The following is an 18,250-nucleotide window of genomic DNA, read 5'->3' on the forward strand; positions in this document are numbered from 1 at the left end:
ACCCTTGCAATGTACTTCACAACTGATGTATTATAATTTTTTTTTTAGAGAAGGGTTGTTGACAATTTTTGGAAATAGTTTCCAGCTAATCTTCAAATTTTGGAACTGGTAGTCCCCAGATGGGAGTGAGGCAACGTTTTCTAACTCCTGTGAAATGCCTGGCTGTAGATGTCAGCAGTGGTATAAATCACATACCTGAACTGGGACAGATAAGGAGTGCTCACTTCACCAGCTCTGCCGGCAGACGTCACGTGATGGTGACTTTAGGCAGAGGTTTGGTGACACGCACTCCCCAGTGACGTGTTTAGTCAGGAGATTCCCTTTTGGGTGTAAATGAAGGATTATTTTGCAAAGGAGTACTGAAGATGCTTTTGAATCATTTTAAATCACCAAACGTTAGCTTAATATGTGTTGTGAGTGCAATTCCATTGCACTTGGCAATGCCTAATATTAAGGAACCCTTTTTCTGTCCCGAAGCAGAGGCTACAGTCAGAAAAGAAACAGCCATGACCGAAATGAAATTCATTATGGGATTTGATTATTAAGAATAGTTGAAGGTCTTTGTATAGATACCTAAAAATCTTTTAAAACTGTTTCCTACAGATGTTTCTGAATGGGTGCCTAAGACTGCTGCAGATATTGAAGAGGAAAGAGCAATAAAGGAAGTGTGCTATATATCTGGTAAATACAGAATTAGTCACTCTTTCCTAAACAGCAGCACTGCCAATATAGTAAACTCCGGTGTTTTTTTTCCCTCTTGGGATATATTTAGGCGAGTATTACAGGATTCAGTACCCTCACAAACACCGATCAACAAAAACTGCGTCTTCGCGTTGGGAAAATGAGCTATTACCCTTGGAAGCTACCAAGCGACGCTTGCAGAAAGGCAAGTACTTTCCGTCTTCTCGGACAATGTTTACCAGTTTTCAAATTACTGTTACAGGGAGAAACGATGACATAGTTTCCCATCCTCCCCGCTTTTTTAATTTAGTGACGATAAAAGATAGCATATTACAAAGAGAATAAAAATCCTTCATTCCTTTTTCCCCATATATATTTATACTGTCACACGCGTGGTGACTCCCTGCATCAGTCGACTGTAAATGGAAAAGGTGGAAATGGGCTGTTAACCCTAAGCGTACGTTCCTGAGATACACAACATAGGTCTTTCATAGACTTTTTCTTCACGATCAAGATCTATGTAGTCTAAATTTAACCACCCTAAGGTTAGGAATGTAGTTTAGATTTCACATGTAGGCTCACTGTTGGACATGGAGAGAGACGGGCACTCTTTGGGGGCTGTTTATTGGATCATAAGACAGTGCCAAAGACAGGTGAGATGGCGCCGCGCTCTCTGCTGGCTGTCTTGGCTGTCTAGAGGATTAGATGCAGCCATACACCAAACTTTTATAGAACTAAATTTAGAAGAAATAAGTACCCCCTTGAAGTGTCTTGTAAAAGATAGTACCAAAAGAGTTCCATGTTGTTTTGAATGTTGTGCTTTATCCAACATAATTAAGGTCCAAGGAAGACAAGCTAATAAACATTTACCTCCCTTAATATGTTTCTACTTCATTCTTGACCAAGTGGCACGACTGAAAACAATCTGTATTAGTTCATTTAATGAACCAGTAATAATCCAATTCCATTTGTAGCCTCACAGAAGCCAAAGCAGCTTAGGCTAGATCAGGAAAGAACCTCATGCATTGTCAGACTCTCCTGTAGTGACCTTTGAGAGCATTTTGCTGTGGCATTCAAACTATTTTAAAAATTGAAGATTTTGCTGCTTGGGTTTGATGATGAAACCTGAAGACTTCTTGAAATGTACTGTTAGAGTGTTGAGGCGATAACAGCACAATGTTACACAGAAATTTTTGCCTTTAAATCTGTGAAAGAATTTTCTGAAGTGTTGTGTAAGTACATAGTAACATATATTCTTAAAAACTGTTTATATTCTTTTCTGTATTTATGTTGTTTTCAGAATACGCAGATGACAATGCCCCGACTCCTAAGAACTCATGGGTAATTGTCGGAAGAATCCCTGCTGGAGGAGTTAAAGCTAGCAGCAAACCATCAGTTATGTAAGTGTCCATAAAGCGTTGTATTCTTTGTTCAGGTTTCAGTGTGTTAGCTTTTTTTTATGGGTATTAGTTTACAGAGGCATTGAGATTGTACCTCTCTTGTTAAAGCTGCTCTGACCTTTTGTTGTCATGGGGCAGATTTTAATGTATCTTTTATTTTGGTCACCAGACTTCTAAATCACACAAAATGCTTTCAGGTGTCATTGCTACTACTATTTTTAGTCCATTTAGCATATGGAACACGTTTAGTATTTTGACACCTTCATGGCTAAGCGTGGTGGATATCTGAAGACAGTGTGTGGGCTTCCACAGAGAAACACTGTTCTACAGACTGTGCTGCTGAGATTTTTGTTATTTCTTTGTCAGACTACTGATTTGTTTCACGGAAGTAAACTTGCACTTTGAAGCATCAAAATTATGACTGTTCCTTCTTAGAAACTAAACTGCTCTATCTGGTACCCATTTGTAATACCAGGGACCCACAGATTGGCTGAAGTTACCTCTGATTCTTCAAGAACACAAAACTGTAGCACAGACTTCATTTTTTTGGTACTTACAGAGCCGAGATAAAATATCTGAGGACTTCCTCTTGCACTGCCGTGTTCTCTATCTGTCAGTCTCAGAGTGCTTTGTGACCAAGGAGAACTGTGATTTGGGGTTTGGGTTTTTTCAGTACCAAGAGAGACAAATGCATACCTTTTTCTTCTTTTCCCAAAAAATTGTTAGTTCCATGAAGAAACCCTTGGCTCCACCTCCACCATCATACATTTGCTTTCGTTGTGGAAAACCTGGCCACTATATAAAGCACTGCCCAACAAATGGGGTAAGATTGTGGGGGACTTCTGGTGTTACTTAGCTTTTATTATTTTTACCTTGGCAGTTACGTAACAAACACGGGAACGCTCTTATTCGGAAGTGTTTCTCTTGGGGTGACAGACAGATGCTATATGGCAATGTTGCAAAAGCCTTCAAAATTCAAGGGAAACCTAGAATTAAAAATGTGACATTTTCTTTTTTCTACGTCATAGACATTAAATATGTCCATAGATCTTTCTCTGGGAACTTTCATGTGTATTTACATATATTTCAAAACTATTGATGTTTCTGTTGACCCCACCTATTGAGTATTTGCGTGTTTTAATGACACAAGTCTCTGGCTGAGTATTCATGCCAGGTAACATCAGTCGCTGAAGGCATATGCAGCCTTCATGTATATAGGTGGTGAAAGTAAGTTTCTGCAGTGGCCGATTCCGAGCACTGAGTTCAGCTCTCACTCTGGACTGCGCTTTGGAGCCATATGCGATTGTGTCTCCTCTCTGAGTGGGTGGTGAGCTCAGGGATATGTAACCCTTATGGAACCTGAAGTTAAGCAAAAGAACATCGATTGAGTTCAATACGCTGCTCAAGTCTTTGAAACTTATTGGCTCTATTAATTTAGGAAAATAAGTATTTTAGTCGAGAAACCCTTGCGCTAGGTAAAAGGAGAGGATTAAGGGCTTTTGCTGCTTAAAATAATCATTGAAATGTCATTCTAAGTATGGGTCTTAAGATGAGATATGTCTGCATTTCTTTTTTTAACAGGACAAAAATTTTAAGCCTTTTCCCAGAATTAAAAAGAGCACAGAAATACCAAGGAGTTTCGTGATGGATGTGAAAGATCCCAATAGAAAGGGTGCTATGCTGAAAAACACTGGAAAATGTGCACTACCGATTATTAATGCGTAAGTATGGAGTTAATTGGATGGACCAAAAAGTGAAGGAGACAAACCATGCATAAATGCCTGAGGGACGATGCAACCGAGTTGGCCAGCGTCGGTCATTACGGGGGAGGAAGCACTGGCATTGCATCGTCACCTTAACAACTGTGATACTTGCTAATATTAAAATGGGGTGGTCCTACTGTTCGTGCCTCTGGAACTTGGTTAAACTTGCAGTGCGCTAAGAATCTGTAGTTCTGCAAAACATTTCTGTCGTGTTTAACGTGGAGTTGTTCTCTTGGAAAGCCCATTTTGCTTCTGTTTTATGTTCCAAAGGCTTCTTGTAAAATTTAACAAATAGCTCTTGGACTGAGATTTCCTCCCCTGCTCTGACTTTTATCAAATCCCATGTGGGAAACCCACTGAGGTTTTCCTGTTGCTATAAACTAAGACAATACTACTGTGCGCTGGCAGGAGTGGCTGTTTCAAAATGCACTTGGTGACACTTCTGTTCTTCTGTCATGCATCTCCTTTTGTAGAAGCTGTAACATAGACCTCTTCCATCCATAAAATGCACTTACTCTGAGACAAACTTTATCCTGACTCTACAATTTGCATGTACCCTCTGGCCCAGGAGAGGTGGGATTCATTGCACCTGATTTCTGGCTGTCAAGAAATGATGTTTCTAGTCTGAGCTAATTTCTTAGTTGATCCAATGAATGGGAAAGTTCTGCAGAAGGAAGATTGTTCCCCCCTCCCTCTTCTGGTGTTGTGGCTATTGCAAAGTGGTTTAAACGAAACGCCTACATTTCAGAAGGCAAATGTGAAATGAGAATTCCATCTATTATCTTCCTCTGGTGATATCCAAAGCTTCGAACAGTTTTCCTTTACCCATCTGTAACTTTTTTCTTCTTCCTTCCCCACCCCACCCTCCAGGGAAGCTTATGCTGGAGGAAAGAAGGAAAAGCCTTCCTTTTTACCAGAGGAGCCATCCTCCCCCTCGTCCTCAGAAGACCCTATTCCAGCTGAGTTTTTGTGTGTCATTTGTAAAGAGATAATGACTGATGCCGCTGTTATTCCCTGCTGTGGAAACAGTTATTGTGACAAATGTACGTGTTCTTCCTGTGTTTGTTAATTCAAAACATCACCTCTGATTTTCTGAGAGCAGAAATAGGAGACGACAAAATTACTTTGTTGCCCGTTCTATTTCATACTTATGTATCCCCTGAATAGGAAAGGGCTCTTTTTGTATAAAGGAAAAAAAAAGGCAGAAAGCTTTTTTTCCTTTCGTGTATCCGGTTAAATCCTCTTTCCATGCAGAAGGAGGCGTATGAGAAGAGTGCATAACTGCGCAGTGCATTACAGTATTGGATATCAAATGCATTTAGTTTTTTCACAGCCCTTTCTCTCACACATAATTGTGTGCTCTGCAACAAACAGGTCATTGGGCATTTAATCTGCATTCTTCTCCAGGGGAGAGTTGGTGGAATCCTTCAGAACTCAAACCTACTAATGTTTTGTTGAGGTGTGTTTTATTAACTGTGAGGTTGGTGACTTCTCACTGCAGCGGATAGTGGAAAAGAGACTGGTCGAACCATCAAGTGTTACACTGGTGAAATATCAAAACTGTATACCAGAAATAAATGCTGCATACTAGAAATGTTTTACACTATTGAACATTTACAGCTTCACGCTCTCAATAAAAGCCATATTCCCCCATCAGTCATATATGTCTTTTTATTAGAACCCCCAACAATGCTTTCCTTTGGCTAAACCTTCTGTGATGACTCTATTGACACACAGGTATTAGAACGGCATTACTGGAGTCTGAGGAACACACATGCCCAACGTGTCATCAGACAGATGTTTCTCCTGATGCTCTCATTGCCAACCAGTTCCTGCGCAAGGTAACGTGATGACTTCTACGTAAACTGTTTGTAAGAAAAGTCTGTTAGTAAAAGGTGAAAGGGAAGAAAATAATAATTTACGTCTCCTTAAGCAAGGCTAAATTGCATAATAAGGCCACGTTTACTTTCTAAATACATCATCTGCTGTTACAGAAGCTTACAACTCTTTAGAGACAATGTGGCCAATTCAGTGCACACTTTTGTTTTCCAATTTGGTGTTAACACTGAAGTGCTTTAGATACAGATACTCTGAGTCACTCATCATCAATATCAGTGTTTAATGCGATGTGTTCATACATCTGTGTGTTGATTCATTTTAGGATTGATAACGTTTGCAGGAGCACACAAGTAACATTAATCTGTGGAGCCTTTTCTTCGTGTATCTACTGAAGTTTCATACTACCTTTTTGTAAACGTTTTTCTGCCTCTAGGCTGTGAACAACTTCAACAATGGAACTGGCTATGCAAAAAGGCTCCGTCAGCAGATTCAGCAGCAGCAGCTGCCACCGCCGCCACCACCACCACCTCCACCACCGCTCATGCCTGTTTTACCTCCTGGACCTTTTCGGTAGGAAATCTGTAGATCAACATAAATATGAAAGACACCAAAATGCTGCAGTTAGATTCTTCTTCTTGAGCTTCTCCGCTGGCGATTTATACATCATTAGTGACAGTTCCACATAAGTGTGGAATTTTTGGGTTTTGTCTTTACTTTGAATGAGGACACATTGAAAAGCTGGAAGTGTGCCTCATGCAAGAATTTTCTCAGAAGTGTTTCTTGTCTGGTTGCCTTATCAATCGTTCGGTAAAGGCGTATCCTGAGAGAGGAACGTTTTTTCCCCAGAAGCCCTTTGATTGCATGTGGCTCACAGTTCCTAAAGGAACCATTTAGTTATGTCAAATCTTCTTGAGTGCATCAATTTCTCTTTAGGACTGGGGAAATAATATTTTCATGAAAAGTGTAAAAGTACAATTATAGGTAAAATTGGCCAGGTGTTTTCACATTACTTTTTTCTACAGTCTTGATATCATCGATACTATGATAAGTCAGAGTCATCCTCAGCAATACACAGTGTAGTCAGTGCTGCATACAGATTGGATAATAAACGTTGAAACACTGTAAATCTGAAGTATTTACAAACATGACAGTCTTAAGTTTGCAATCCAGTGAAGTCATATGAAAATACATGAGAAATCTGTGCTATTGTTTAGGGCTTATACCCTTTCGACTTCATGCGCTGAATGCAAACAGCCGCTCTGCCCAGCAGACTGTCGGGCTCGGCCGTACCGTTGAATGCACAGGATCACAGCTCAAAAGAATCTCTCGGGCAGCCTCTGAATGATCACATCGACATTTCCCAATAGAATTTCAGCTCTTCCATCTTCCCACACTGAGACTGAGCATGTGGGTTACACGTACTCTGATCCTTTCATGTGCAGCCAGCTTAATAAACTATTTTTCCCGTGAGATTTCTCTTTCAATGCCAGTAGTTCATAGGGACTTCTCGACAGGGCTTCATTTGGAATCGGCCAACTTTGCATTTGTAAATCTGAAGTTGTTTCTTTTATTTATATTTTTTTTTCTCCATTTCCAGTAGTCAGCCTTTTCTCACCTTAGACTTTATATTTCAAGCAGCATTCCAAAACGCTGTTTGATTAATAAAAGTGTGGGTTTTTTGTAGTGGCGCCGATAGCATTATACCTCTTGCTGCTCTGCTGACGGCTGCTGAACCTCCTCAATCTTCCTCTCTGTCAATCAGCAGTTTGTTGGAAGAGAAGGTAAGTTTGATGTCAACATAGGCAAGGATTCTTGTATTTTAGTAGAGCTTATTTTCCAACTGTTTGCATTTATTCACAAGACCTGTCAGGTTCCTGTGCTGCGACAACCAGCATTCCCAAGTCTTCTGGGCCCCCAGGGACAACCAATACCCACAAATGGTAAGGAACGATAACTTCAGAATTTCTTTTAAAAAAATGACCTTCAGACAAACTCAATGGGATTTTGCTCTTTGTCCTCTCCCCACTCCAACAGGTCGCCCAACGGGAGGCAGTGCACCTCACTCAGCAGGTGGCAGACCGGGCTGCGAACTGTAAGTGTCCTACTGAAATTCAATATGTTCCTACTTGTAACCTGCTAAACGAGGCCGTACCACATAACTTACACAACAGCTGATTTATAATGAAAAAAGTCTGCACAGATAGTTGTGGAGAATACAAGTGGTAATTAAATTTTAAATGCCTTAATTTGAATTGGCCTTAGCAGAGGGGATCTGCGCTTGCAGTAAGATGATTTAAAATAAAAGCCCAGTACAGGATTGAAAAGAGGACTCTGAAAAATGAATGCTTTTTGAGGAAACCATAGTTCCATGTAAAACCTAAAGAGAATTAAAGGATCAGATGGAAAGCCGCCCTTTAGATTACTGGCTGAATAGAGCTGGAAAAATTGATTTCCCAATAGAAATCAGCCTCCAACATTCTTTTTTCTAAAAATTTTAGTTGATACTAATTGAGAAAATCCTTGGAAAAGTCAGTGCTGTCATTTTATGACAATTCTGAATTTCTTCAATGCGTTCATGTCCAACAGCCAAGCTGCTTTCTCTCAGTTGGAGAGAGCAGAGACTGTTTTATCCATCATTGCAGTGTCAAGCTGGTCCTTCCTTTTGGTATATATTTGTTCTAGATAGATTGTAAGGGCACAGTATGTTTATAAAATGTTATGAGAAATAAAACCAGAAACCAGGATCCATTCCACAGATTATCTAAAAATCTCAAGTTCAGTAAGCAAGAAAATAACAATTCAGGGACAGGAACAGGCCAAATACATCATGGTGAGGTGACAACATCAGAAGTATTAAGTGTCTCAAGGAGCGGCGGAGGAGCGGTGGGCGCTCAGCACATGGGAGATGGGAGTCTCTTTTAAGCACGGGCAGCCTCCACCCATAGTCGCAAGGCGAGAAGAGGAGAGAAGACTGTGGGAACTGTTGGAGGTGAGGGTGTGGAAGGCAACTGAGAGGATGAAGAAATGAGCGTAGTCTCAAATGACCAGGAAGCAGGGAGCAATATGCTTACGTTGAGAACAAGAAGCCACCATGCTCCCGCTTTGTTCTCTTTCCTCTGTAAAATCAGGGCAGAGCGTTACAAACAGTGACACATGTCTTGGGGTCTCTTTAGAAGTTCAAATCAAGGATTCCCACACAGCGAATGTTCCCAAAGAAGGGCTTAAGCCCAACACTACCAACATCAACACTGTCGTGGTTTGGCCTCAGCCAGCAACAGAGAACCACGCAGCCACTCGCTCGACTCCCACAGCCATGGGAAAAAAAAAAATCAGCAGAAAAGGGCAAAACTCGTGGGTTGAAATATTATAATTTAACAGAACAGACAAAGGGAAAAAGAAAGAAAAGAAAGAAAGAAAAAAAAACAATAACACCGGTAAAGGAATACAAGAACGCGATTACAGTACCGCCGCGAAGCTCACCGACCAGACCCGCACCACCGCAACCCGCCCCCGAGTGGCGACTGACTCCCCCGCCCCGGCTAGCTCCTTTTATAGCGGGGCATGGGTCACGTGGTATGGAATACGTGCCTCCCCTGCCGGCTCCCTGGAAATTAACCCCATCCTTGCCGGAACCAGGACATTATCCACCCCTTATTCCATACCATCTATGTCATGCCCAGATCTTTCAGTTCCCATAGTCTATGAGCCATCCCTTAAAAATGTCCATTAAGCTCACGTAGTCCATGACGGTAGGCTCCAGCAGTGAGAACAGTCTCTCAGGGCACATAAGATGATGTGTAGTGCTGAACTGGTGGGTGCTGTATTTGAAGCTCGTGACTGGGGAATGCAATACAGTCCATGCCCACGGTCCACAGGTTGAAGATGTCGATCTCAAGGAAAATTGCTGGGCGCCAGATACTGAGATCAGTTCTTATTACATCATAAAATTATTCACTGGCTATTCTCACCCAAAATCAAATCCCCATGAGGTACACATCGGACCTCCCCATCCTCTCGCATCACCCACCAAGTGCACCCGGGTCCTTGTGCAAATGCAATCCCACGGATGGGTTTGCCTTTGCCTGAGGCAGGGCTAACCCAGACTGTCTTCCCTAACATATTCTTCATATGCACTACAGGGACTTTATCCCCTTCTACTGTACGTGGAAGTTTTGATTGGGCAGGGCCAGCTCGATTGGCAGATCCCCTAGTGTTAACTAACCAGGTGGCTTTTGCTAAATGGGTATCCCAATGTTTGAAGGTCCCACCCCCCATGGCTCTCAGGGTAGTCTTTAGCAGTCCATTATATCGTTCTATCTTACCCGAGGCTGGTGCGTGATAAGGAATGTGATATACCCACTCAATGCCATGCTCTTTGGCCCAGGTGTCTATGAGGCTGTTTCAGAAGTGAGTCCCGTTGTCCGACTCAATTCTTTCTGGGGTGCCATGTTGCCATAGGATTTGCTTTTCAAGGCCCAGGATAGTGTTACGGGCGGTGGCATGGGGCACAGGGTATGTCTCCAGCCATCCAGTGGTTGCTTCCACCATTGTGAGCACGTGGCGCTTGCCTTGGCGAGTTTGTGGGAGTGTGATATAATCAATCTGCCAGGCCTCCCCATATCTATATTTTAGCCATCGTCCTCCGTACCAAAGAGGCTTTAACCGCTTGGCTTGCTTAATGGCAGCACACGTTTCACATTCGTGGATAACCTGTGCAATAGTGTCCATGGTCAAGTCCACCCCTCGGTCACGAGCCCATCTATATGTCGCATCTCTTCCTTGATGGCCTGAGGCAACGTGGGCCCACCGAGCTATGAATAGTTCACCCTTACGTTGCCAGTCCAAATCCACCTCAGCCACTTCAATTTTAACAGCCTGATCTACCTGCTGGTTGTTTTGATGTTCCTCAGTGGCCCGATTCTTGGGGATGTGGGCATCTACATGACGTACTTTCACAACCAGATTCTCAATCCGGGCAGCTATATCTTGCCACAGTTCAGCAGCCCAGATGGGCTTACCTCTGCGCTGCCAGTTGTTCTGCTTCCACTGCTGTAACCACCCCCACAGAGCATTTGCCACCATCCATGAATCAGTATAGAGGTAAAGTACCGGCCATTTCTCTCGCTCAGCAATGTCCAAAGCCAGCTGGATGGCTTTTACCTCTGCGAACTGACTCGACTCACCTTGTCCTTCGGTGGCTTCTGCAACTCGTCGTGTCGGACTTCACACAGCAGCCTTCCACTTTCGATGCTTTCCCACAATTCGGCAGGACCCATCAGTGAACAGGGCACGTTTCTTCTCATTTTCTGGCAGTTCATTATACGGTGGGGCCTCTTCTGCACGTGTCACCTCTTCCTCTAGTGATATTCCGAAATCTTTGCCTTCTGGCCAGTCCATGATCACTTCCAGTATGCCTGGACGACTGGGGTTTCCCATTCGAGTTCGCTGGGTGATCAGTGCAATCCACTTACTCCACGTAGCATCAGTTGCATGATGTGTGGCAGGGACCCTTTCTTTGAACATCCAGCCCAGCACTGGCAGTCGAGGTGCTAAGAGGAGCTGTGCTTCAGTGCCAACCACCTCCGAAGCAGCTCGAACCCCCTCGTATGCTGCCAATATCTCCTTTTCTGTTGGGGTATAGCGGGCTTCGGATCCTCTGTATCCCCGACTCCAGAACCCCAGGGGTCGACCTCGAGTCTCCCCTGGTGCTTTTTGCCAGAGGCTCCAGGTAGGGCCATTCTCCCCGGCTGCAGTGTAGAGCACATTTTTAACGTCTTGTCGTGCCCTGACTGGCCCCAGCGCTACTGCATGAACTATTTCCTGCTTAATTTGTTCGAAAGCTTGTCGTTGCTCAGGACCCCACTTAAAATCATTCTTTTTCCGCGTCACTTGATATAGAGGGCTCACAATCAGACTGTAATTTGGAATATGCATCCTCCAAAAACCCACAACACCTAAGAAAGCTTGTGTTTCCTTTTTACTAGTCGGTGGGGACATAGCTGCTATTTTGTTGATCACATCCATTGGGATCTGACGGCGTCCATCTTGCCATTTTATTCCTAAAAATTGGATCTCCTGTGCAGGTCCCTTAACCTTACTTCGTTTTATGGCAAAGCCAGCTTTCAGAAGGATTTGAACTATTTTATTCCCTTTCTCAAAAACTTCTTCTGCTGTGTCGCCCCATACAATGATGTCATCAATGTACTGCAAATGTTCTGGAGCTTCACCCTGTTCCAGTGTGGTCTGGATCAGTCCATGACAAATGGTGGGGCTGTGTTTCCACCCCTGGGGCAGTCGATTCCAGGTGTACTGGATGCCCTTCCAAGTGAAAGCAAACTGTGGCCTGCACTCTGCCGCCAAAGGGATTGAGAAGAATGCATTGGCGATATCAATCGTTGCATACCACTTAGCTGCCTTCGACTCCAGTTCGTATTGAAGCTCTAGCATGTCTGGCACGGCAGCACTCAGCGGTGGTGTGACTTCATTCAGGCCACGATAATCCACTGTTAGCCTCCACTCTCCATTAGATTTTCGCACTGGCCATATGGGACTATTAAAGGGTGAGCGAGGCTTGCTAATCACTCCTTGAGTCTCTAGTTGACGAATCAACTTATGGATGGGAATCAGAGAGTCTCGGTTAGTACGATATTGCCGTCGATGCACCGTTGTGGTAGCAATCGGCACCTGTTGTTCTTTGACCCTCAACAACCCTATCACAGAGGGGTCCTCTGAGAGACCAGGCAAGGTGGATAACTGTTCAATTTCTTCTGTCTCCAAGGCAGCTATGCCAAAAGCCCACCGGTATCCTTTTGGGTCCTTGAAGTATCCTCTCCTGAGATAGTCTATGCCAAGGATGCATGGAGCCTCTGGGCCAGTCACAATGGGATGCTTTTGCCACTCATTTCCAGTTAGGCTTACTTCAGCTTCCAGTACAGTCAACTCTTATGATCCCCCTGTCACTCCAGAAATACAAATGGGTTCTGCTCCTCTGTAATTTGATGGTATTAAGGTGCATTGTGCACCAGTGTCCACCAGAGCCTTATACTCCTGTGGCTCAGATGTGCCAGGCCATCGAATCCACACAGTCCAATAAACCCGGTTGTCCCTTTCCCCCACCTGGCTGGAGGCAGGGCCCCTCTAATCCTGATCATAGTATACGTTACTCACTTGTTGCAAAAATGATTTGGAAGTCCCTTCAAGAGGATCGGAGGTTAGATCAGGCCTTCCATTCTGTCTGGGGAACTGTCTGCTGGAAACAGGAGCTGCACTTTTTCTGGAGGGATCCCCTTTTGTGTTTGTTCTTCCTTGCAGCTCACGTACCTGTGTCCGTAGTGTTGAGGTAGGTTGTCCATCCCACCTCCTCATGTCCTCTCCGTGGTCATGCAGGTAAAACCACAGGGTGCCTCGTTGTGTGTACCCCCTATACTCTTCCTCTTGAGTAGGGAAACGCCTGCTCCTAATAGCTGAGATGCTGGCCTGTACAGGTGGGGAGTAGGACATACTCTCTTCAAGTTGCTGGACTTTCTGGGACAGTTTCTCCACAGCTGAAATGAGGGGGGAAGATAGGCTTTCTTCATATTGACGGAGTCGTCCAGCCACCTCATCCACCGTTGGTCCCTCTTCACCTCTCCATTCCATCACTGCCAAGGAGTTGGCATATGATGATGGTGCGCTCCGTACAAACTTCCGCCATATGGGCCTTGTGCACTGGACTTCATCAGGATCTGTGGGTAACTGCGCATTATCTGGGTCAAAGTAAATCATCTCTCGTACGGCTAATTCCCTTAGGTACTGGATACCTTTTTCCATGGTGGTCCACTTGCTTGGACGACATACAACATCTTCGCTGAAAGGATACCTTTCCCTTACACCTGCCAGGAGTCACCTCCAGAGGCTGAGGGCTTGTGTCTTTTTCCCAATTGCCTTGTCAATGCCTGCCTCCCTAGACAAGGATCCCAGATGCTTAGCTTCCCTGCCCTCTAATTCCAAGCTACTGGCCCTGTTATCCCAGCATCGGAGCAGCCAGGTGACAATGTGCTCACCAGGAAGTCGACTGAAATCTTTTCGCATATCTCGCAGCTCACTCCGGGATAGGGATTGGGTTATTACCTCTGGTTCTGTCTCTTCCTCCTGTTCCTTTGATGGCCCTGGTTCATCATCATCCTTTACTATGCGAACTGATTTCTTGGTGTATTTCTTCTTCTGTATAGGAGCAACTGATACTGGCACAGGTTGGTTGTCCGGTTCAGCTGCAGTGCCTGCCACTGGGGTTTGAGTGGCTGCATTGCCTGTCACCAGGGTTTGAGTAGCCACAGTGCCTGCCACTGGAGTTAGAGTAGCCTCATTGTCTGCCACCGGAGTTGGAGTAGGCATAGTGCCTGCCACTGGAGTTGGAGTAGGCTCCTTGTCTGCCACCGGGGTTGGAGTACCCTCCTTGTCTGCTGGTCTGGCTTTCCCCTCTTTCCCCTGAGGGTCCTGCATAGTACTGAGCAGTGTTTGGTAGATACTGGCCAGGGCCCAACACAGTGCCATAAGTTGTGCCTCTCTGGAATAGCCACAGCATTTTCCTTTGAAATATTCTATTACTTTATCAGGGTCCTGTAGTTGTTCAAGGGTGAAGTCCCAAACCATTGGAGGTGAGAAGTTCTCTAGATACCTACCCATGTTCTCCCACATCCCATGCCACCCCTGACTATCTGGCCTTGGGACAGATTTCTGAGTGGTAGTCTTAAACAGCTGTTTTACCCTAAAAAAGACTTGAAAAACATTCAGGAGACATAGCAATAGGAACACGCTGGTTTGAGCATCCCAAGGATATTCAAAATTCTCAAGAGGTGTTATACCTGGCCCAGAGGAGAAAAAGGAGGCAAAAGAGCTGGGGAAAGTATCTCCCCCCGTTTCTCCCATAGATTGGGTGTGATTATTGATAACTTCTGAGAGACGGTAACCAAGGTATGGACAGGACAGCAATACTACATAGAAACCCCAACAAAGCCACTTGAATAGTGATGTTACCATATCATAAGCTGATATTGCACAGGACAGCAAAATTATAGTCCTGATCCCTCTCCCTGAGATAACAAACAGCATCACAGGGAGTACATACAGCATATAAGAATTTACATAACACAGCCATGTAAACAAACGAAGCAACATTGTAACCGGCAACTATTTAACTAATAGGAGAAATACATATAAGAAATCCGTTTTAACAAGCTCTGGTCAGATCTGTCGTTATTACAACCCTTCGAGCCCCACGCTGGGCGCCAAAAAGGACTGTCATGGTTTGGCCTCAGCCAGCAACAGAGAACCACGCAGCCGCTCACTCGACTCCCACAGCCGTGGGAAAAATCAGCAGAAAAGGGCAAAACTCGTGGGTTGAAATATTATAATTTAACAGAACAGACAAAGGGAAAAAGAAAGAAAAGAAAGAAAGAAAAAACAATAACACCGGTAAAGGAATACAAGAACGCGATTACAGTACCGCCGCGAAGCGCACCGACCGGACCCGCACCGCCGCGACCCGCCCCCGAGTGGCGACTGACTCCCCCGCCCCGGCTAGCTCCTTTTATAGCGGGGCATGGGTCACGTGGTATGGAATACGTGCCTCCCCTGCCGGCTCCCTGGAAATTAACCCCATCCTTGCCGGAACCAGGACAAACACCAGTCTTTGTGCATGTGCCTCCACCTCCCTTGTATCCTCCACCACCCCAAGCACTTCCACCCTTCCACAGTTTTCTTCCTCGGTTTCCGCCTGCTCAACCTCCATCTGCTGCGTACACTGTCCCCCTGCTCCAGGATATGCCCCAGCTCCTGCAAACGTGTCATCAGCTTGGGTACCAAGAGCAGTACCAAGAGTTCATTCCAAAACCATCCCCACAACACACACACCTCCTGTATCTTGGAAGGTGTTTTACAGGGAACAACGGAGTCTGAAAGAGGAGTAAGTAGTTGGCTCAATGAAGTTGTGTTGCTCTTCACTTCTGTATTTGAGAGCAGACCGGACTGCAGTTACACTAAAGTGCATCTGACATAAGCAAAAATGATGTAGTGCTCTTTCCAATCTATGTTTTCATTGGAGACAGTGAACACGCAAAACTATTCTAAAGGATTCAAATAAGCATAGGCAAAAAAAGCCCAGATGACTGTTTGACATGTCCGTACTGGAGAAGCAGGTTGTCTAGAAGAATCAGGAAGAGTTCCGCTCCATCCCCTGTCATTACAGGGGTTGGATGATTCAAGGGATCAGCCCTGATGGGAGTTTCCTGTGTAGGGTACTAGCTCACATACGGCAGAGGTTACAGCAGAGCCATCGCTAGAATTGGGCAGCAGTTGTTCAGGAGCAGGTGTCTCTGTTACTAAAGCTTCACTGTAATGACATCCTTCACCTTCTGATAGCCATGACGAGGCCAGAAGCTGAATAGGTGTCGTTGCAGGATTTTCTGCGTCTCCCTGTTCTGATTGTAAGCATTACCTTGAAGTGCTTTGGAGGGGACAAGAAGAGAAGGTGTCTTCATTTCCTCTTTTCCTTATCACATGTGGATACACGTAGAGATATTTACCTGGGCTGAAAACTGGTGGCTTTGGCTAGTATTTGGTTGACATTGTGAAGTTAAAACGACAAAGTTGGCATTTTAAAACTGAGCTTTACTGTCTCCAGGCTGAATCGTGTTTTCCCGATGTTTCACAGTGTGCTGTAGACATTAAGACTTGCTCTTTTTGCATCTTACTGCAACGAAAATGGTTTGCACTGCATGGAGTTGCTGCGTAGTGAAACATGTGCGTTCACGCACCAGTAGAGGCCAGTATACACCACCTTATATCAATCAATGGCTGTGATAGTTGATGTGCTAGAAGTGAGTGGAAACAGACTTATCCTTCCTGTATGCTTTTACCCTAACAAAGCAGCAGCTGTTCTGTCTTGGAAGCAGAAACTTTTACGTGCCATCAAGTTCTTCAATTGGCAGTAGTGCTGTCAGCAGCCAAAACGAGTTTTGACATAAGCATACGGAGAATGAAAAAAAGAACAAACCAAATTGGTGAGGAAACAAAATTACTTTCATTTATTGCTTTTGTGTTGTGTTTTTTTAAAGGCCCAAGACTTCTTATAGTGCTTCATCTCACCGCAGTTCGTCTGCCTACTCCACATCAAGACCAGGTTCTTGCCGCTCTCGCTCCCGCTCCCGCTCTCCATCGTTTAGTCATTCCCATTCTCGTGCCTATTCGCGATCACCACCACATCCAAGAAGAGACAAAGGGAAGAGGCAAAGGGAAGTTCCAGCGTATGATAGGAAATCTTACTACGGCAGATCGGTTGACCTTCGAGATTCATTTGAAAAGGAAAGACACAGAGAAAGGGAAGGGGACTACAGAGGACAGTATGGAAAGTATTACAAGGACTGTGCTGGTGGCGCTCATCGTCGACCTCCAGCAAGCAGAGAGAGGTATTGTCCAGAGAGGTTTCATCCACCTGGGAGCAGAAGAGAGAGTTCATCATACTCTCGGGGACATAGAGAGGACTATCCGGGTGGGCAGAGCCAGCGGAGTCATCCTAGAGCTGGAAATTAAAGGAGTTGCCAAAGACAGGCTGTGTTAAAACATCTTCCTCTTAAAAGGATGAAGCTATTTTGATACCATCATTTAAAGAGTAGTCCCCGGTTTGGGAAACAGAAGTGCAGTATCTTATCAGCCTCAGAGTAATGTCATAACATATTACTCATCTTCAAGTAACAAAGAAGAAGCACGTGACCTAGTTCAGGTGAAGTTTTATTTCTTGAAAACAGTTATTTTTCTCTTTGTTTGCTAGCACGTGTGTAAACACAAATCCCATGTTCATCAATAAATTTAACATTCTTGTAGCCTCGTGTGTCCCCTGCTGTGTCCATATTACATTTCTAAGTAGCCCCTTACCATCAGCTGACAGAGATGTCTCAAAAAAAATGAAAAACGGAGAAATGCTGGAGTGGGAGAGAAGACTTAGTGTTAGTGAGAACTAATCAAAATGAAAGACAAAGCAAAACCATTCCCTTCTTGTTTGCTGTGACGGCACCTGGTGTGGGCTGTGGGCAGCCACAGGGAGGGCGGAAGCCTTGCGTCGCTCTGTACAGCTCCTCTCTCTCTCCCCCCCTGTAAAAGCACTGCGGCCGCAGGTGCTTCTCATGGTGGAGACACAATCCGCTTTATTCTTAAAGATAACTCGGGGCTTGGTCTGAAGTGGGGGGGGTTACTTTTCTTTTTTGTTTTAAATCCACTCATTTCTCTACCTATTTCAAAGCAGAACCTGGATCTTCGTGTGGCAGGAATAAATCACGGGGAAGCTTGCCAATTATTGTTGAAGAGTAAAGCAGCAAAATTAAGATGAATTCAGATTTTTTTCAAGAGGATGCACAACAGCATATTCTTTGACTATTTCTTCATTGTCTTGCTGCTCTTACGTTAGCTGTCATTGCACGCTTGCAAACCTTGCTGCTGTCCTGCGATTACTACTGCCAAAGCAGGAAAGCGGATGCGTTCTGTTTTACTATAACCACGCCAGTAACTGCACGGACCTCTAGTTGGTCTGTGTCC

This window comes from Vanellus vanellus, assembly GCF_965231255.1.
Source record: "Vanellus vanellus genome assembly, contig: HAP1_SCAFFOLD_49, whole genome shotgun sequence".
NCBI lineage: Eukaryota > Metazoa > Chordata > Aves > Charadriiformes > Charadriidae > Vanellus > Vanellus vanellus.